The sequence below is a fragment of the Dipodomys merriami genome, unplaced genomic scaffold (assembly GCF_024711535.1).
Source record: "Dipodomys merriami isolate MVZ:Mamm:240054 unplaced genomic scaffold, mDipMer1.0.p SCAF_3, whole genome shotgun sequence".
NCBI classification, from domain to species: Eukaryota; Metazoa; Chordata; class Mammalia; order Rodentia; family Heteromyidae; genus Dipodomys; species Dipodomys merriami.
The window spans coordinates 14,982,681-15,003,836 of NW_027204492.1; the positions used below are offsets into that span (position 1 = coordinate 14,982,681).

General features: G+C 42.9%; 1 protein-coding gene across 2 annotated transcripts in view; it reads left to right on the forward strand.

Annotated features, from left to right (window-relative positions):
* The first annotated feature begins 9,342 nt into the window (after window positions 1–9,342).
* Mospd1 (motile sperm domain containing 1) overlaps window positions 9,343–21,156 on the forward strand; it is a 35,085-nt gene continuing 23,271 nt past the window's right edge. Inside the window, exons 1-2 of one of the 2 annotated variants that reach the window (XM_070039682.1) lie at window positions 9,343–9,466; window positions 14,260–14,332. The gene's annotated coding sequence lies outside the window, so the exon portion shown is untranslated. The remainder of the gene's footprint in view (window positions 9,467–14,259; window positions 14,333–21,156) is intronic. The other variant, XM_070039683.1, reaches the window with a different exon arrangement.

Genomic DNA, 21,156 nt, shown 5'->3' on the forward strand with positions numbered 1-21,156 from the left:
CAGCTCAAGGCTAGTGCTCTACCACTTGAGCCACAGCACCACTTCCGGCTTTTTTCTTTTTGCTTATGTGGTGCTGAGGAATCAAACCCAGTGCCTCATGCATGCAAGGCAAGCACTCTACCACTGAGCCACCTTCCCAGCCCAATTTAAGTGGTTTAAGGGTTGGATTCCATTTCTTTTATAAAGCTATTGAATATACATATTATATATATATATATATATATATATATATATATATATATATATATACTTTATATTGCCTAAATGCCAATATTTAAAATGTGTTTTAGCTAGGTGCCTGTGGCTCATATCTATAATCCTAGCTACTGAGGAGCTAAGATCTGGAAGTACAGTTCAAAGCCAGCCTGGGCAGGAAAGGCTGTAAGACTCTTACTTCTAATTAACCAGCAAAAAAGCTAGAAGTGGAGCAGTGGCTCAAGTGATAAAGTGCTAGCCTAGAGAAAAAGTTCATGGGCTGGGAAGGTGGCTCAGTGGTAGAGCGCTTGCCTTGCATGCCTGAGGCCCTGGGTTTGATTCCTCAGCACCACATAAGCAAAAAGAAAAAAGCCGGAAGTGGCACTGTGGCTCAAGTGGTAGAGTGCTAGCCCTGAGCTGAAGAGCTGAGGGACAGTGCCCAGGCCCAGAGTTCAGGCCCCACCACCGGACCCCTCCCCCCCCAAAAAAAAGTGTGTTTCATGGAGTTATACGTAAAACTTCAATGTTTACATAATCACCTCTATATAAACAATACAGAGGCTACAAAAGATAATATTGCCCAGTGTCACACACAGCTAAGAAGTGTCAACTCAAATCTAAATGCCTCTCATCCACGGTCTTATCCACCACACTGCGTCCTGCCATGCACATTTACAAAACAATACTTACAACTGGATTATAGGGCCTGTCACTTTTGAAGTATAAAATCACATAGGCTGAAGTGGAGTATAATTATATACAAGCTACCTCTTAAGTATGTGTTACTGCAGGATCTCCCTGCCAGGGCTTACTCATCCCTGTCAGTGAACTCGTCTGTGCTTTTCTGAAACATTCCCAGGTGTGCTGTGGTACCCATGCTGACTTTGTAAACATGGTCTTTTCAGGTATATTAGTTCAGTCTGACTGCTGAGTTGGCCTATGAGAAAAATACATAAGTAGGTGAATGTCATTTGTCCTATATCTCCCATGCTTACTGAAATTTTAGTGTTCTTCTGCATGCTTCCTTCATGGGATGTCCCCAAAGTCTTAGTGCTGTTTTTTGGTGACAGTCCTGAGGTTTGAACTCAGAGCCTAGGCACTGTCCACGAGTTTTCTGCTCAAGACTGGTGTTCTACTACTTGAGCCACAGCTTTTTTGGTGGTCAAATTGGGATAAAAGTCTCATGCAGGGCTGGGAAGGTAGTTTAGTGGTAGAGTGCTTGTCTAGCATGCATGAAGCCCTGGGTTTGATTCCTCACTACCACATACACAGAAAAAGCCAGAAGTGGCATTGTGGCTCAAGTGGTAGAGTGCTAGCCTTGAGCAAAAGAAGCTCAGGAACAGTGCCTAGGCCCTGAATTCAAGCCTCAGCACTGGCAAAAGAAATATGTAGTGTATCAAGCACCTATCAGATTACTAGATCAAAAATTCCCGATTAGCCTGTGGGCCTAGCATTTATGAGAGAAGTCAAGGAGTGAACATGAAGGGCAGGACCATAGGGAGTAAAGACTCTGGAAAGAACAAAGTGAAAAAGGAAGATAGTACATGACTTCTCAGGTCATAAGGTGGGACCTCCTTAAAAAACCACTTAGAGATTGCCTTGTCACATTTAGTAAATGCTGAGAATGTAGATAATGGCAAAAGTCATTGGGATTTGACGTATGACAAAACCAGAGTGATGTACACAAATGCATGTGATAATAGAGTGAGGTCCCAGAACATGAATTCAGATGTACAGCCTGGAAACCCTCTACAGAGGGCTGAGTGAGATATAAGTTGAAATTGAGAGGTTGCCCCAGCCACCATTTGGTTACAGAGTCATTAGATAATATAGGCTACCCTTGATTTGTTCCCTTTGGTATGTTGAGACACGGTTTGCTATACAGTCTAGGCTGGCCTGGAACCCATGATCTTACTGCTTCAGTTCCCTCTATCCAAAGTGCTGGGATTACAAGCTTGTGCCACTATATCTAGCTGGCTTTCTCCTCCCTCCCCCCCCCGGCTTCTCTGGTACTGGGGATTGAACCCAGGATGTTGCACTTGCTAGGCAAGCACTTGCTCTGAAACTACATTCCAGCCCTGGCTTTATTTTCTTACAGCAGTTTGAGGTTTATGGCAAAACTGAGGTGAAGATATAAAGATAGCTCATATAGCCTCTGTCCTTCTCTCTTTCTCTCTCTCTCTCTCTCTCTCTCTCTCTCTCTCTCTCTCTCTCTCTCTCTCTCTCTCTCTCTCTCTCTCTCTTTTCTATATCATTAACATCCTCTTCAGTTTTTACAACAAAGTTAACTAGTCTCAGTAGCTCGTGGCTTGTCTTTCATCAGGTCTCAGATTGTGTGTGTGCACACACACACACACACACACACACGTGGGCATGCATGCACCAGTACTGGGATTTTGAACTCTGGACCTCACAGCCTCACTTGCCTTTTTCTGCTCAAGGCTGGCAAACTACCACCTGAGCTACAAGTCCATTTCTGGCTTTTTTCTGGCTAATTGGAGATAAGAGTCTGGGATTTGTCTGTTCAAGCTGGCTTCAAATTGTAATCCTCAGATCTCAGTCTTCTGAGAAGCTAGGATTACAGGCATGAAACACCAAATGCTCAGCAAGTCTCACATTCTTCACATTATATACTAAAGGACATCTATATTCTAGTAAGTTTACACACATGTATTGTTTCTTCTATTCAGGCCACCCTATGAATGAAGGTTTTTCCAGATGAAGGGGCTGAGCTCAGAGAAGTTACACAACTTAGTCTAGTTTTAATAGGTTATAACTCTGCTTCCTCCAGAATCCACACTGACTGCTTCACAGGTTTCATTACATAGTCATTTTATAAGGTCACAAAGAATTCCTGGGTTTTCTTTCTTTTCACTGAATAGAACACTTAAGACCCTCTTTCTTGCCTTGGTCTACTTTCTCTAGCATGGTGACTAGAAAGACTTGTGTTACAGTGTTGTAATCTAACAGGTGCAAAAGAGTGCAGGTGTCCTGGTTGCCACAGAGTAAATGACAGCCATTCTTGGCTCTACTCACAAGCTTACAAAGTCATTGGCCACCCCCAGGCCACCCTTTAAATAATAAAACAGAATCACTCATGTAGTGGTGACACCTGGCAGGCAATGTAGTAAGTGTTCTTGCCTAAGTGACAATTTTTGTAATTTTGCTTAATTAATGGGGGTCACAATATGGAAAAGCTGAAGAAAATACTGGAATATTTCCACTGTGATGGCAGGAGAATATCTAGTCCTAAGGCCTTAAACAGGAATTTCTGGCCAGGCCTGCAATGGATTCATTCAAGTCCAGCAACCACATTATACACATGAGTGCATTTCAAGGTCCAGGAAAAAGAAAGGATTTGCCTGAGGTCATGCCAGCTAACTAGTGCGGCGAAGGAAATGGGTTCCTATTTTTACAAAAAGTACTCCAGGTCATTCAAAATAGTCTATTCTCTGCTCTGCCACCAAATGACTTCAATAATGATTCCTGTTCCTCATTTTTTTCCCCAAAATAAGCTGTGGCAAGAAAGAGCAAGAAAAGAGCTCTGGGGAAAAGCTACCAGTTACATACCAGCAATGTGACATGTGTGCAATGTGAGGGGTCCAGCGTTTCATAACCTTTCTGGCTGGATTGAACATGTGTCTGGATATGAGTGAAAGAGAATACAGACTACATCTCATTATTCTTCAACAGGGTTTGTGCTACATCTGCCAGTGCCTAGTCCTTGTTTCAAGGAAACAGGAGAACCAGGCATCGTTCCTCACTGAAACTAACCTCTGATCATAGATGGGATTCTTATATACAAATGCTATAAGCAATTGGCTCTCATTGGGTCTTTTTTTTTTTGCCAGTCCTGGGGCTTGAACTCAGGGCCTGAGCTCTGTCCCTGAGCTTCTCTGTGCTCAAGGCCAGTGCTGTACCACTTGAGCCACCATGCTAATTCTAAGCTTTTTTCTATTTATATGCTACTGAGGAATCGGACCCAGGGTTTCATAAGTGCTAGGCAAGCACTGTACTACTAAGCCACATTCCCAGCCCTCTCACTGGACCTGAACCTTAGGATTGTCATTGTCAGTGCCTAGGTGGGCTGTATCTTTCCTGGGTAGTGAACGTAGGCTTTCCACAAATGATACCATTCACTGCTCAATGATTACTTCTGAATGTTGGATGCGTGCATGGCACCAGGCACATTGGACATATGCTGTCTTCTAACAAACTGCCAGTCAAGTATGTGAAGCAGATAGTGGGTATTTTAAAGGTCAGTTCCAAGCATTCACATCCAGTACCATAGCGATGGTTCAAAGGCTATGGATAATAAGGTGGATGAGAACTAACCTACCCTCTCCACAGAGAAAAGAACAGGCCAACAATGACAGATTATAACTGCTTCTGAAGAGCTGGGGGAGTGGTGGAATAGGAACTCTTAATGGGAGGTTTGGGTTACTAAAGGCCATTATGACAGCAAGAATTTTCTGGAATGTCACCAATTAGGTTGAAGCAGTAAAGACCTCTTATAAACACATTTGGCTTCAGCTGGTAAATTAGATTAGCAGCCATCCATATATTTTCAGAGCTGGGTTTTTTTGTTGTTTTTTTTTTCGGTCATGGGGCTTGAACTCTGGGCCTGGGTGCTGTCCCTGAACTCTTCAGCATAAGGTAAGCGCTCTACTACTTGTGCCACAGTGCATCTTCCAGTTTTCTGGTGGTTAATTGGAAATAAGAGTTTCATAGCTTTTCCTGCCTGGGCTGGCTTTGAACCACGATCCTCAGATCTCAGCCTCCTGAGTAGCTAGGATTACAGTCATGAGCCACCAGCACTCGGCTTAAATTTTTTTTTTCTTGTAGTTAAAAAAATTGTTATTATAGAAGTGATGCACAAGCTGGACTGGGGATCGTGGTTCAAAGTCATCCTGGGCAGGAAAGTGTGTGACACTCTTATCCCCAATTAACCAACATAAAACCAGAAGTGGCGCTGTGGCTCCAGTGGTAGAGTGCTTGCCTTGAGCTGAAGAGCACAGGGACAGTGCCCAAGCCCAGAGTTCAAGTCCCACAACTGACCAAAAAGAAAAAAAAAAGGTTATGCACAGAGGGGTTAGAGTTATATACGCCACATAAGGAGTACATTTCTTTTTGGACATGTCACCTCTTTTATTGTTCTCTCCCAATTTTTCTCCCCCACCCCCCAAGTTGTATAATTTATACCACTGTTACATTTGTTCACCCTTTGTCCCTCCATTTTTGTGGGTTTAAGCCCTCCCTCACCCTCCAGAGAAAGATAATCGAGCAAGCAAGATAAAAAGAAAAGAAAACAGCCCAGAGTTGGTGGCTCATGCCTGCAATCCTAGAAACTAGGAGGCTGAGATTTGAGGATTCTGGTTCGAAGCCTACTTGGTTAAGAAAGTCCATGAGACTCTTATCTCCAATAAATGACCCCAAACCAGAAAGTGGAGCTATGGCTAAAGTGGTATAGAATGCTAGCCTTGAGCGGAAAAACCCAGGAACATCACCCAGGCCCTGAGTTCAAGCCCCATGACTGACCAAAAAAAAAAAAAAAAGAAATCTCAAAACAACAAGGAAGAAACCTCTTGTTTCCATTTCCTGGAGTTCATTTCCATTAATATTTTATACTATCAGATGCACATAGGCATTGTGACTTTGTATTCTTCTCTTAAGAGTGTCGTCCTTGGGGCTGGGAAGGTGGCTCAGTGGTAGAGCGCTTGCCATGAATGAATGAGGCCCTGGGTTCGATTCCTCAGCACCACATAAATAAAAAAAGCCAGAAGTGGCACTGTGGCTCAAGTGGTAGAGCGCTAGCCTTGAGCTGAAGAGCTGAGGGACAGTGCCCAGGCCCAGAGTTCAAGCCCCACGACCAACCAAAAAAAAAAGAGTATTCTGCTTTGGGGAAGCCAGGTCCTAAGGGTTAGATTAAGGACAAAGCAATTCCAGGAGGTTTACAATTACAATGTTTACCAAAGTTTGCCAGTGGTGCTGGAGCTTCCTTCCAAGTTAGTCTGCACTGTTGTCATTTCTTCTTACTTAAAAGACCTTCCTCAGAATCCTAAATAAACCCATCTTGATATTCAAAGACTTGAGATAGCTGAGTTTCCACGCCTTGCCTGAGGATAAACTTTACCTGGAATCTTTAACTGTATGGTTAATCCTATCTTTCTTTTAGTAATTTGTATTAAGTACCTCTGGGATCGACTTTGGGAATCTGTTTTCTGTAGTGTGGACTCTAAGTCATTCTTATCCTTAGGTAAATTTGGGGAGCTAATCCAGGCTTGGGCAACTCCTGTGAGTGCATTATCCCTAGGAGTTTGCAAGAAAGCCTACTGGTGCCTAAGGTGGAATCTGAAACACATATGACTATCTAGTACAGAAGCAAGAATTTGAGGTCTAACAAAACAGATCTTTGAAAAAAGTACCCTATACTTTGCAATATTGCACATACTATTTACATAGCGACATTTAGGACTCCTAAGAGCCTGGTAAATTGTGTAGGCCAAGGATTCTTGTCCTAGTTTTAGGGATAAGGAAATCCTGTCATAACACAGCTTGTAATATTGTCAGACAGCAAGCAAATGGAAACACGACACAAAGGAAGATGACTACTTTTGCAAAAGTATATTTTCTTTCTTTCTTTCTTTCTTTTTTTTATCGGTCATGGGGCCTGAACTCTGGGCCTGGGCGCTGTCCCTCAGCTCTTCAACTCAAGGCTAATACGCTACCACTTGAGCCACAGCGCAAATTCTGTTTTTCTGGTGATTTATTGGAAATAAGAGTCTCTCGGACTTTCCTGCCTGGCTTTGAACCTTGATCCTCGGATCTCAGCCTCCTAGGTAGCTAGGAGTACAGGTGTGAGCCACCAGCACCCAGTCAAAAGTATACTTTCTAACACAGATATTATACAAGGTTTGAAGGAATTTGGAGCCCAAATTAGATACACTCTAAAGAAAAAAGGAGTCAAAAGCTTCTCCAAGCTAGGAAATATGTATGCATTTAGAAAATTATTTTCTACAGGGCTATATACTTTTTTTTTTTTACACTGGGTCCTCATGTGAGCTGTGCAAGTTACCTTTTCCACAACCATATACTGTACCACAAACCAGTCTGACCTGCAAGGGAAGTGCAAGCTTTGGTCATTTTGCAATACTCTGCTGCCTAACCAGTTTGTCTTTGCAAAAGCAACACATGGCTAGGTCAAGATGGAGATATCCTAATGAAGGGAGGGAGCTTATTAAGTGAGGTCTTGCCTTCCATCCAATCTGGGCCTATGTAGGGCTTATGATGCAATAGACATGAAAGATTCCATTTTATCAAATTGTATTAATGGCCTTTCTGGATCAGGCATTTTACTGGTAGCTGTGGGCTAGTTCTGAGGTATTCATAGTTTAGGGAGGAGAGAAAGGAAGACATATAAACTAGTGATTAGGTAAGTAAGGAAGGATTAGAAAGCAGTTGAAGCAATGATCTACTGTAGTGTAATAGAGTAAGAATTAATAGTTGTTCTGGAAGATTCTGAAGATTAATGTTTTAGGAAAGTAACATTTGGTTAGAAAGTTGATTCCAAATTTTCTCACCACAAATATCTGCTTGTATGTGAAGTAATACATATACATGTTAATTAATTGAGATAGCCATTCTTCAATGTAGGCATATTTCAAAACATCATGGTATATAACATAAACTCATTCAATTTTTCATTTGCCAATTAAAAATTAATTTTTAATCAGCTCATAAAACATTCAAAACAAGTTTAGCCTTATACAATAAGGAAGTTGTTTGACTAAAAAAAAGGTAGCATATGAGCTGGGAATGTAGCTTAGTGGTAGAGTGGTTACCTGGCATGTATGAAACCTTGGGTTCGATTCCTCAGTACCACATAAACAGAAAACGCCAGAAGTGGCACTGTGGCTCAACTGGTAGAGAGAGAGCCTTCAGAAAAAGAAGCTTAGGGACAGTGCCCAGGCCCTGAGTTCAAGCCCCAGGACTGGCAAAATAAAGGAGAATTTCCACTGAACCTTGAAAGGTATGTAGATATTCCAAAGATAAATAAAGATTATATAGCGAAAAAATCTGTGAGGAAAGGTATCAGAGGTCTAAGACTAAAGGATATCTAGTGGATTATTGCTTGGGGCAGGGCTGCTAGGGAGAATTCTTTGAGCTTTTTTATCTGTGGAGCAGGGACTTGTGACAATCACACCCAGTTCTCTGCACATCATTAAAATTAAATTTGTAGACTGTGTAATAATTTTTCAAGAGCTTTATGAAAATTATTGATTATATAGCTTTCTTGGTGTATACAATTCAGGCTGGCCTGGACCACTCAATCTTCCTTTGTCAACTTCGTGAGTGCTGGAATTGTAGGGGTGTATCATCTTACCTTTCCTTTCCAGGAGTATTTCGAGCAACCTATACTGGGTAAGCTTTGCTGGGTTCTACTAGCATGTACAGATTGCCAGTTTATTTGGATCAGAGTTTTGGATACATCGGAAGATAATTGCAGAGATCGCATGCTGAGGGGTTGTAGAGTCAAGTGGGACTGAACCTTGTTTAGTTTTATTTTGAGATAAGGTTTTTCTATGTAGCTCAGCCTGGCCTCCAATTCAGGATCTTCCTACCTCTGCCTCCCAAAGAAGTACAAGCGTAAACCAATATACTTGACTTGAAAAGTTTTCAGTAGAACAACACAGTCATATATACATCTTAGACTGACCCCTCTGGCTGTTGTGAGGGGCTTTGTTCAGTCAGAGCAAAAAGTCATGGGCTTAAACCGAGTCTGTAGGGCTGGAGCAGGAGGGATGATCCTAAGTCAGGTCTCAGAAGCAGAAGCAACTAGAGTTGGGTGTTCACTGTGTGCATGTGAGGTAGGGAAAGGGCTTGAGACATTTCAGGCAACAAGGGTAACTGCTAAACAAGTGCAGTGAGAGATGAATGATGTGTGACCGTATCCAATCCCCTCAAAGTGGTGGTGGCTGGGGAGGAGCATATCAGAAGACAGAGATGAAAGAAGTTTGGAGAGTGGAAGAAATCCCAAGAGGCCCGGTGGCAACTCTAAAGCCCCGCCCCCGCCCTAGGCACGCCCTCGGACCCGCCTTCTCTCCTCTCCCCGCCCTCTAACCCCTCTTAGCCAGTTGCGACTCATCCTCGAGGGCGGGGAGAAGTGGCATTTGAGTCCTCCCGTATCCCAGCAGGCAGTGCAGTCTGGAGAAGCTGACAAAGGAGCGGGGGAGCAGTCGCAGCTGCTATCCGAGAAGCCAGTGTTGTCGAGGTGAGAGTCCCCCACTGTCCCGTCACCCACTTCCTCTGACTTGTACAAAACGTGGAAGTTACGTGGCGGAGAGCCCCCGCGGAGGGAATGACCCATGCCCAAAGCCGGAGCTTGGCTCGATGATTGACAGCGGGGGCTCCGCGACGCGGGGATGCGGGTGGGCGCTCGGGAGCAGGCACGGGGAGGGGGAGGGAGGTCATTTGTGCCCTGTCTCTGGCTGGCGATGGCCCGGCCGGTAGTACGGGCTCGACTAGCTGTTGTGTGCTTTGCTCTTGCCAGGCGAAGGCAGACTCCGGAACGTCACGGTGTCTGCCTGGCGGAGTTCGGTGTTGCCCCGGGGACACGGCTCCCAGGGACAACTCTCGGGCGGACGCTGCGAGGAGGGCTGGGGTGGGAGGGAGGTTGATTCCCTGCTCCGGGTGTCACTGTTCTCACCCTTTGTCCAACCCAGCCGGTCCCCTCGAGTGAGCAACTGGAAGGAAATGGGGTGTGTGTGTGTGTGTGTATCGAGGTGGGGGGGGGAGCTGCTGCCAAGAGTCCCGGGATAGCTTAGCTCAGCTCACTTTGCCTGGAGGGAGATGAAAGAGAGGGGGTGAGAGGCTGGGGAGGAGGGTGATCGCCTTTTTGGAATAAAAGGGGGACACAGGGGGAACATGACCTGTATCCTTCCCTCCTTCCCTGGACCTCCACTCGGATTCTGATGGTTGCACCAGCTGCTAGGCTGTAAACAGGCTCACATGACCGGTTTCACACGGAGCCCGCCGGGGTGGTAACTGGGCTCGCAAGGCTGGGCCTCAATCAGGTGGGGCCGATGTCTCAGTAAAGAAGGCTTTAATATTCCTTCCTGAAACATCAACCCTTCAGGTTCGGTGGTTTCCCCTTTGGGGACATAAACTGACATCTGTCCTCTTCAATTGAAGTAGCATTTCTGCCCCTGTACAATCGACCACTTTACTTTGGGGAACAAGGGAACAAATACTAAGTGAAAACAGTCCCAGCCTTTTGACCTTTCAGGGAAATAAAAGGTCACAAAACCTGGCAATTTGGATTCTTCACATTCTGTCTAAAAAGTAGTCCCGTTCTTTCACAACTCATTGTGTTCTTAAATGTGAATAACAGGCACAGGGGAAAGTCTACTTTTTCAGGCAAGGCAACACATGCGATTTAATACACAGTTGATGATGAAAATCTTGTCCACACACTTCCTGTAAGTATTGGGAAATCTCTTTGCCTATGAAATACCACATTCAGGAAATTGAGTAAGGGGTGAACACCAACTTTTAGATTACACATATATTTGATATAAAGCAGTGGGAAATTTGAAAAACAGGAAACAGGGCCAAATGTGTCTTTCTTTGTTCACATCTATATAACCAAACAGGATGTGAAATTAATCTGCTTTCTAAAGGTTTATAGAACTCTCAAACCAACATTTACTGAAATACAAACATATTTGAAAGTTTAGAATTTCCCAAATCTGTGAGAGGTAATTGTGATACATGCCTATATATGTAATATGGCACTAAATATAAAAGACAGAAAGTATAAAGTAACCTTTTTTTGTTAGTTATGGGGCTTGAACTCAGGGCCTGGGCATTCTCCCTAAAACCACTTTGATCTCAAGGCAAGCACTCTAATTTTTGAACCACGGTTCCACTTCTGGTTTTCTGGTGGTTTATTGGAGATAAGAGTCTCACAGACTTTTCCTGCCCAGGCAGGCTTTGAACCACAATCCTTAGATCTCAGTCTCCTGAGTAGCTAGGATTATAGGTGTGAGCCACTGGTGCCTGCTTAAAGTAACCTTGTATGGTAAAGAACTTTATTTTCTTTAGAAAATACAACAAATTGTACAGAAAACAACACGTTTTTCTTCCTTAAATTATTCCTGTATATTTTCATCAATTTTATACTGTTTTCCCCAGAGTACATATATGTATTTAATTTATTTTAATTAATTAATTATTTTTTGTCAGTTGTGGGGCCTGAACTCTCGGCCTGGCGCTGTCCCTCAGCTCTTCAGCTCAAGGCTGGGGCTCTACCATTTGAGCTATAGCGTCTGCTTCTGTCTTTTTCTGCTTATGTGGTGCTGAGGAATTGAACCCAAGGCCTCATGCATGCAAGGCAAGCACTCTACCACTGAGCCACCTTCCCAGCCCCAGTACTTTTATATTTAACTCCATTTTCAGTACATTTTTTGGGGGGAGGGGAATACTGGAATCTGAACTCAGGGCTTCACACTTCCAGGCAGACACTTTCCCTCAAGTCATGCCTCCAGCCTATAAACCTAAAATAAAAAGCTACCCCAGAAGTGGCGCAGTGGCTCAAGTGGTAGAGCACTAGCCTTGAGCTGAAGAGCTGAGGGAAAAGAGCCTAGGCCCAGAGTTCAAGCCCCGTGACCAACCAAAAAAATAAAAATAAAAATAAAGCTACCCCATTCCTTACTAAACGTAATATTCTATTTTTTCCTCTTATTTTTTATAAAAATATTTAAGATGGAAAATACAGATTAAAATCTTTGCAAAAGGTAACAAACTTGATTGCTAGTGTTCCTGTGAATCTTATTTTGCCACCTTAGAGCATTTGGAAGACTCTTGCCCTACAAGAAATAGATTTAAGTGATTTACTCTTTGAAACCTTCTATTTCCTCATCTGTACTATAAAGTTTTTTGTTTCTATCTCTAAGGGTTTCTGTACCTCTCAAATTCCCCAAAGGAGTGCAGTTTTTGTTAGGTTACTATTTTTGGACAAATACTAACTTGGTCAAATAAGCTAAGACATTGCTAACAACTAAAGAACATGCAGTAACAAGAGGTATCCAAGGTCACTATAGAAATAGGAATTGCATCCTGAAAAATTCTCATTAGATGAATTTGACCTACCGGTTGACCTGTACCTCTGTCTTCATCAGGAAATTGAAGATGCCCTCGGCTAAATCATACCTCCCAAATTAGAAATAACAGCTCCACTTGACTTTCTTGACCTTCAGGGCATAGTATAAACTCTACTTTCTTTCACTCATTCTGGCAAAGCAGGCTCTGTGATTTTTTTTGGTGATGAAGTTAGAACAAAAGGATGAGGTTTCTAGAAGGATCTCTCATTGATGGTTCCTTGGTTAGACCACCAGAACCATTGTCTGCTGTTTAGCTCTTCAAGGTTCAAGCTTTAGTTTTTGTCAGCACATCCCCAAATAAATAGTGAGAAATGAAACTACCAAACAGACCTAGAGGCTCCTATGCAAGCCAAGACATCCTTTGCTCTTGGTTATATGGACACACTTAGAAAATTGCTCTCCAGGAGCTGGAGACCTTTTTCTAGGGTCCACATGGAATTACTTCTTCCAAACCTTGCAGTTGATTCAGCAAAATCACATGCTTAGTTTTTCATAAAACCACTTCCTTGACACCTTTGTACAGCTATATTCTAGTCACCTGACTGAACTTTGGTCACCTCTAAAACATCTCAAATCTGTTTCTTCTCCATTCCATCTCCCTTAGACTAAGCTTTCATCATCTCTTCTTTGTCAAAGTCATCCAACAGAGATGTTGGTGGTGGTTGTACGGCTTGAACTCTGGGTTGTTGGGCTTGAACTCATCTGTCCCTGAGGTATTTTGTTTAAGGGTAGTGCTCTACCACTTTGAGCCACAACTCCTTGAGTGGCTAAATGGAGATAAAAGTCTCACAGGGACTTTTCTACCAGGGCCCAGTGATTGATCATATATATATATATATATATATATATATATATATATATATATATATACATATATGTATGTATGCTGTATATAGTATATACATACATACACACACACATATATATACACATAAACATAAACTGTAACTAGCCTCAGGTCAGATGTTGTGCTTGGGTCAATGGCCAGAATGCCTGCTTCCAATTTCTCCAGGTAGTTTCCTGTTTAAAACCATTCAGAAGTTACACACTGTAGCAGCAGCTCTCAAAGACTGTTGTACCTGAAAGTCACCAAGAGGGCTCATTAAAAACACAGATGGCTGGGCCCCAGTCCCAGAATTTCCGATTCAGTTGGTCTAGCATGAAAACCAAAAATTGCCACTCGTAACAAGTTCCCAGGTGAAGCAGCTCCTGCTGTCCCCTTGAGAGCCATCTCCATAGGGAGTCCAGCTGAAACCTCCAAATCAGGTTCTCTTTCCCATTGTGCTTTCAACTCCCTTCTTGCCACTCCTCCATACATGATGATAATTTCTAACAAAGTACAGTGCCTGTGCTCACTGTATGTATCCTTTCTATGCCTCAACACAAATTCTTCCTGGAATCTACCCCTCTGCTCCTGTTTGATAGGGCACCCTGTCATGCTCCCAGAGTGCTTTGTGTCTACTGGCATTTGAACACAACATCTCATATCCTGCTAGGCTGAGGTATTGGAAGGGTGATATCTCATTGTCATCTTTTTATCTTTATGTTGTCTACTAGCATGGGGCCTGGCACATATAATATACATATATAAAGAGCTGAATAAATGTTGACCAAGTTTGAGATTTTTTTTTAAACTTCTGAGACTGACATATGTACAAAATATGTATTTCATGTAATGAATATAGATGCTATTTTTAGAATTGCACCTATATCTTGAAATGACTGAAGGTTTGAAATCCTAGAAGTAGCATATGACAGGGTAGTATTTTTAAAAATGTATTTCTCTAGGGCATTTTATTTGTTTTGCAGTACTAGAGATTGACCCCAAGCAATGCCACTAAGCTATGCCCTCAGTCCTATGATGATTTTAATTAGTTAATATTATTGTTGTTTTTGATACCAGGTCTCACCATCTAGCCAAGGCTGGCCTAGAACTCACAGTCCTCCTGATTTCACCTCTTGAGCACTAGTATTAGGTATGTAGCACTCATTTTTTTCTAATTTATTTTATTGTTGTTTTAGAGGTGATACACAGTGGGGTTACATTTACATACGTCAGGTAAAAAGTACATTTTCCTTCACATAGTGTCATATGTTCTCTCATTCTCTCCCAGTCCCACCCTCTCTTCCCTCCCTCCCATCTCCTTCCATAAGTTGTATAGTTTCAGTTCATTCCACCACTGCACTTTCCCACCCTTTCTCCTCTGATTTGAGCCCTTCTCCCACCTTCCCACAGATGTGTAGATGCAGATGAATAGGTCTGTAGCACTAATTTTTTTGCCAGTCCTGGGGCTTCAGGGCCTGGGCACTTTCAAGGCTAGCACTCTACCACTTGAGCCACAGAGCCACTTCTGGCTCTTTCTGTTTATGTGGTACTGAAGAATCAAGTCTAGGACTTCATGCATGCTAGGCAAGCACTCTACCACTGAGCTACATTTCCAGCCTGTAGCACTAATTTTTGTTTTTTGGTCAGTCATGGGACTTGAACTCTGGGCTTGGGTGCTGTCCCTGTGGTCTTCAGCTCAAGGCGAGCACTCTACCACTGAGCCACAGTGCCACTTCTGGTTTTCTAGTGGTTTATTGGAGATAAGAGTTTCACGGACTTTCCTGCCCTGGCTGGCTTTGAGCTGGCTTTGAACTGTGATCCTCAGATCTCAGCCTCCTGAGTAGCTAGGATTACAGGTGTGAGCCACCGGTGCCTGGCTTGTAGCACTAATTTTTTTTCAAAGGGTCTGGCAAACTGTCCATAGTGGCCTTGAACTTGAAATTCTCCTATGTCAAGCTCCCAAGAAGTTGAGATTACAAGTGTAAACCACAGCACCTGGCTATTGTTTTTTATGGGGGGGTCCGGTTGTGGGGTCTGAACTCTGGGCCTGGGCGCTGCCCCTCAGCTCTTCAGCTCAAGGCTAGCACTCTATCACTTGAGCCACAGAGCCACTTCCGGCTTTTTTCTTTTTGCATATGTGGTGCTGAGGAATCGAACCCAGGGCCTCATGCATGCAAGGCAAGCACTCTACCACTGAGCCACCTTCCCAGCCCCATTGTTTTTAAAATTTAAAAAGAATACTACTCAAGTTTTACATCTTGAACATGGAATAGCCTACGACTTCATATCATTAGTAGCTGTGAAAGCCCTGACTTTAGTAGCACACCAGCCATTTTAAATGGATTAATAAGCAATAATAGAAAATCAAAGAAGGGAGCCGAGGTGTGTGTGTGTGTGTGTGTGTGTGTGTGTGTGTGTGTGTGTGTGTGTGTGTGTGTGTGTGTGTGTGTGTGTGTGTGTGTGTGTGTGTGTGTGTGTGTGTGTGTGTGTGTGTGTGTGTGTGTGTCAATCAAAGATGGATTAATAAGCAATAATAGAAAATCAAAGAAGGGAGCCGAGGGTGTGTGTGTGTGTGTGTGTGTGTGTGTGTGTGTGTGTGTGTGTGTGTGTGTGTGTGTGTGTGTGTGTGTGTGTGTGTGTGTGTGTGTGTGTGTGTGTGTGTGTGTGTGTGTGTGTGTGTATGTGTGTGTGTGTTGGGGCTTGAACTCAGGGCATAAGTGCTGTCCCTGAGCTTTTTGTTGATTAATTGGAGGTAAGAGTCTCTTGGACTTTTCCTCCCTGGGCTTTATACCAGGATTCTCAAATCTCAGCCACCAGAGTAGCTAGGATTACAGATGTAAGCCACTTGTGCCCAGTGAGAGCTGAGTTTTTAAAAAGAGGTTTTAACAGTAGGAAGACCCAAGCTACAGAGTTGTTATTTACTTGGCCTTTGGCAAGGACCATTCTGAGTATGGAGGACAGAGATAGCTCTTCTGGCCAGATAAAAAGGCTAATTTGAAGGTGGGGCTGGGAATGCTAATCAGAGTAAATGGTTTGAGCCTGGGGGGTGTAGTTTATGGTAGCTGGGAAACTGTGGTAAAGCAGATAGATGGCCCCCTCATTTCTGGAGAAGACTTTACTTTGAGTCATTAACTTTTCAGATTTTGAACCATACTGGTACAAGAATCCTCAAGAATCACTTTTGGTCCTTCTTGAAGCCTATGTTTTCTCCAACACAGAGGGGGAAAAAACAGGTGGAGGATGTGGGGAGCAAGTGAGAATATATTTTTTTAAAGTGGTTTCTGTGTTCTTTAATAATCTAAGTTTTGAATCTATGATAGTAGTCTAGAGAAGCCCCCTATTTATCTAAGACTCTTATTTATTTCTTTTGTTGGTTGTGAGGCTTGAACTCTGGGCCTGGGCGCTGTCCCTCAGCTTAGCTCAAGGCTAGCGCTCTACCACTTGAGCCACAGCTCTACCACTTGAGCCTCAGTGCCACTTCCGGGTTTTTAGTTGTTTATTGTAGATAAGAGTCTCACAGACATTCTTGCCTGGGCTGTCTTCGAACTACCATCCTCAGATCTCAGTCTCCTGAGTAGCTAGGATTATAGGTGTGAGCCACAAGTGCCCTGCTAAGAGTCTTATTTTTTCCCTTCTTCTGTTCAATACCAAGTGAAGGAAACAGTCACATTTGGGGCACAGTATGTGAACAATTCAGTGTTGCCAGGTGTGGTGGTACATACCTGGAATCTCAGCACTGGGGAGGCTGAGGCAAGAGTTTGGCAAGTTTGAGACCTAGCTGGGTCACATAGCAAGACCTTGTGTGAAAACATTAAAAAAAAAAAGGTTTCAGTGTTTATGCTGCTGCTTTGTGGGAGAGTAGTTTGCAAATTGGTCACAAGGTGGTGTGCATACATCAAGTTGTCTTTCCAATTGTATTTATGATTGCTTCTCTGTGGTTTGCACAGGGACCAGGCCAACGCAGTTTCTGGTATCACACCTTTGCAGCTGCATTGTCTGCCTTTATAAGGTTGAGAGCCTCAAGTTCCAAAGCGCTGCTGGCCCAGTTTGGGGATGGGAGAAGGAAGCAGAAGCAAACAAGGGAAAGGGAGAGGAGAGGTAGCTTGGAGTGCTGGTTCTCTCTGATCTTCTCTTGCCCTAGCCTATGTCCACAGCCACCTAAGATATATTGTGAAGCCACTTGCCACCCTTTGTCCTCCCTGTTTTATTTATTTGCTTGTTTGCTTATTTATTTATTTATTTGTCAGGTGTAGGGCATGAACTCAGGGCCTGGGTGCTGTCCCTGAACCTTTTTGTGCTAAAGGCTAGCACGCTACCACTTCAGCCACAGTGCCACTTCCATTTTTTGAATGGTTAATTGGAGATAAAAGTCTCCAGGGAACTTCTCTGCCCCGGCTAGCTTCAAACTGTAATCCTCAGATCTCAGCTTCTTGAGTAGCTAGGATTATAGGTGTGAGCCACCAGAGTTTGGCCTTGTCTTCCCTTTATACAAGAAGAGTATTCAGTTTGGGGGAGGGAACATATTCCCCAATAGAGGAGATAGTTGTTAGTAGGTACCTGGAGAATAACCAACAAACTCAGTATCTGCTAAGTGTCAAGTTCAAATTGCAGATATACAAACACACACAAAAATTATTATGGCATTAGGACTGAAATCTAATGAAAAGATTCACAATTAAGCCACATAGAGCAAATGCGAAAACATTTGATACATAGGGGGAGTGCATGAAAAATATAAATTGATGCATTCCCTGGAGATCAGAGTAGTAAGTGTGTGCTATAGGAGGGGGAATTTGAACTGGTCTTTAAAAATGCACACAAAGTGAGGTGCTGGTGGCTCATACCTGTAATTCTAGCTACTCATGGGCCTGAGATCTGAGGATTGTGGTTCAATGCCAGATGGGCAGGAAAGTCTGTGAGACTCTTCTCTCTAATTAAATCACAGAAAAAGCCAGAAGTGGTGCCATGGCTCAAAGTGGTAGAGAAGTAGCCTTGAGCAAGGAGCTCAGGAACAGCACTCAGGCCCTGAGTTCAAGCCTCAGGACCAGGTGGAAAAAAGCATACATTTTTTACTGCTAGGCAGAAAGAATTAGGCAAACCTTGGATATTAATGTCATCATCAAAAGTTAGCATTAGCCATTGTTACAATTTCCTAATCAGGAAAACAAAGTACAACTCAGTAACTGAATTTGTTCCTCTTTTTAAAATAAAACTGAAAAGGAAACAGATCAATATAATGTATGGAAGTGGAGGGCTGGCTCAAGTGATTAAAGCATCAGCCTTCAGCAAAAATGCTAAGCAGGAATCGAGGATCTGAGTTGAATCTCCAGTACCAAAAAAAAAAAAAAAAAAAAAAAAAAAGATAATACAGTCTCGGTGGTGACTTGAATTTTTGATCAAGTCTGACAATTCTGATCTTGGAAAGCAGGATCTTTATCTAAAGATGGAGGTATATTTTACCACTACCAAAGAGACAGGGATTTTGGATTGAGAAAACAGATGAGAACTAAGAAGGAAGTATGAATCTAGAGACCACAATTCTTCCTTCAATATCCTATGCAGTTCTGGGTAAGTATCTTAATCCTGGGCTTGCTTTCCTCATTTGCCAAAGGAAAAAAACTGGGGCAAAAATACTGATTTGGCACTTGATTTTTGAAAAACAGCATCATAAACCAATTAGAATAGAAAAATTACATGCTGATTTTTACCAGTTTAGTATATAATCTCTCTCAAGTTCTTGTGCTTTATTGCTTTGCAATACGGACTAAAGCACAGACAAAGTGCTAGTCTCCCAGAAACCCATAAATTAATGGTGAGTGTTATGGTTCATTATATCCATTGGCAGTCACCTAATTCTGCTCTGGTGACCTGATGTAATTCTTTCCTAGTTTTTCTTGGCTGGAATTTATTAGCCAACTTATAGCCAAGAGAAGTGATAAAAGGAAGGGTATAAAAAATAGTAGATTGCTCACACATGATTAAACACTTTAATGATGACAAGGAGATGGCTTCATTATGATTCACAGAAATGTATGTATATATACACATTATAATATATATATTCAACTTTCAAAGTGTTAATGTCACAGGCAAAGAATTGCTTCTAAGCCTTTATTCTGAGCTGGTAAATTTCTACTCTGCTCAGGGCCAACTAACTTCTTAAAGTTAGAACCAAGAGTTTTAACACTGGTCTGCATGTTATTTTTGACTTCATAGTCAGATTTGTGAACCATCTCATACTCTTGTTTTATCTTTTCTTTTTCAGTTGGTCATGGGGCTTGAACTTTGGGCCTGGGCACTGTCCATCAGCTCTTCAGCTCAAGGCTAGTGCTCTACCACTTGAGCCACAGCGCAATTCCGTTTTTTTTTTTGGTGAATTATTGGAGATAAAAATCTCACCGAGGGCTGGGCAGGTGGCTCAGTGGTAGAGTGCTTGCCTTGCATGCATGTGGCCCTGGGTTCCATTCCTCAGCACCACATAAGCAAAAAAGAAAAAAAGCCAGAAGTGGCGCTACGGCTCAACTCAAGTGGTAGAGCGCTAGCCTTGAGCTGAAGAGCTGAGGGACAGCGACCAGGCCCAGAGTTCAGGCCCCACAACTGGACCCCTCCACCCCCCCCCCCAAAAAAAAGAGTCTCACCGACTTTCCTGCCTGGGCTGGCTTTGAACTGAGATCCCCAGATCTCAGCCTCCTGAGTAGCTAGGATTACAGGCGTGAGCCACCAGCACCTAGCTTTTTTTTTTTTTTTTTTTTTGAGACAATCTTTTTATATTACCCAGGCTGGTTGCAAACTTATGATCCTCCTGTCACAGTCTCCTGAGTAATGGCATTGCTGGGTGCAGCATCACACCCAACCTCATATTCCTGTATAACCTTTTGGTTTTCATTAGTTATACATGTTCCTAAGCTGTAAACATATCTTTTTCTTATTGTATTGTGTTTTTGTTACATGTAAAATTATTTAAAATAAAATCTTTCTGTTTAATCCATAAAGTTATTAATATGTTCTTAAAGGATCATTTAAGATAGAAAATGTAGTTAGTAGAGATTTTTATATACTTTTTCTTCCTTTTTTTCCCACCCACCACTTTTTATACAGTTTTTATGAATCACCTTTTGTATTTCATTTATTTTTGCCAGTGTTGGGGCTAGAACTCAGGGCCTGGGGCTCTGTCCCTGAGCCACTCTTTGCTCAAGGCTAGTTCTCTACCACTTGAACCACAGCACCACTTCTGCCTTTTTTCCATTTATCTGGCACTGAGGAATTGAACCCAGGGCTTCATGCATGCTAGGCAAGCACTCTACCACTAAGCCACATTCCCAGCCCCTGTATTTCAAAACTGACAACATTTTTGGTGGTACTGGAGTTTGAACTTAGGACCTCACACTTATTGTACAGTTAATCCATGCCTCCGGACCTTTCCAAACTAACATTTTTGTTTACATTAGGGCCTAGGAGGGTTGTTATGGTTTTGTTTGATGTTTTTTTTACTAAGTATTCAGAATTCAGAATTTGAAAGACACTAAAAGGTTAAAAAAAACTCCTAAGCCTAGCACCCCACATGGCTCTCAAGCCTATAATCCTAGCTACTCAGAAGGCTGAGATCGGAGGATACAGTTTAAGCCTGTCCAGGCAGACAAATCTAAGATAATCTTGGTGTGAGCCTCCAGTTCCCAGATTTTTTTTTTTTTGTAGGTCAAGGGGCTTGAACTCTGGGCCTGGGCACTGTCCCTGAGCTCTTCAGCACAAGACGAGTGCTCTACCACTTGAGCCACAGCGCCACCTCCAGTTTTCTGGTGGTTCATTAGAGATTAGAGTCTCACAGACTTTCCTGCTGTGAGCCACGATCTTCAGATCTCAGCCTCCTGAGTAACTAGGATTACAGGCGTGAGCCAATGGCACCCAGCTGCCCAGCTCCTTCTAGTGCTTTTATGGCTGGATTTTATCCTTTCCCTCCTTCCCTGCCTTTATTTT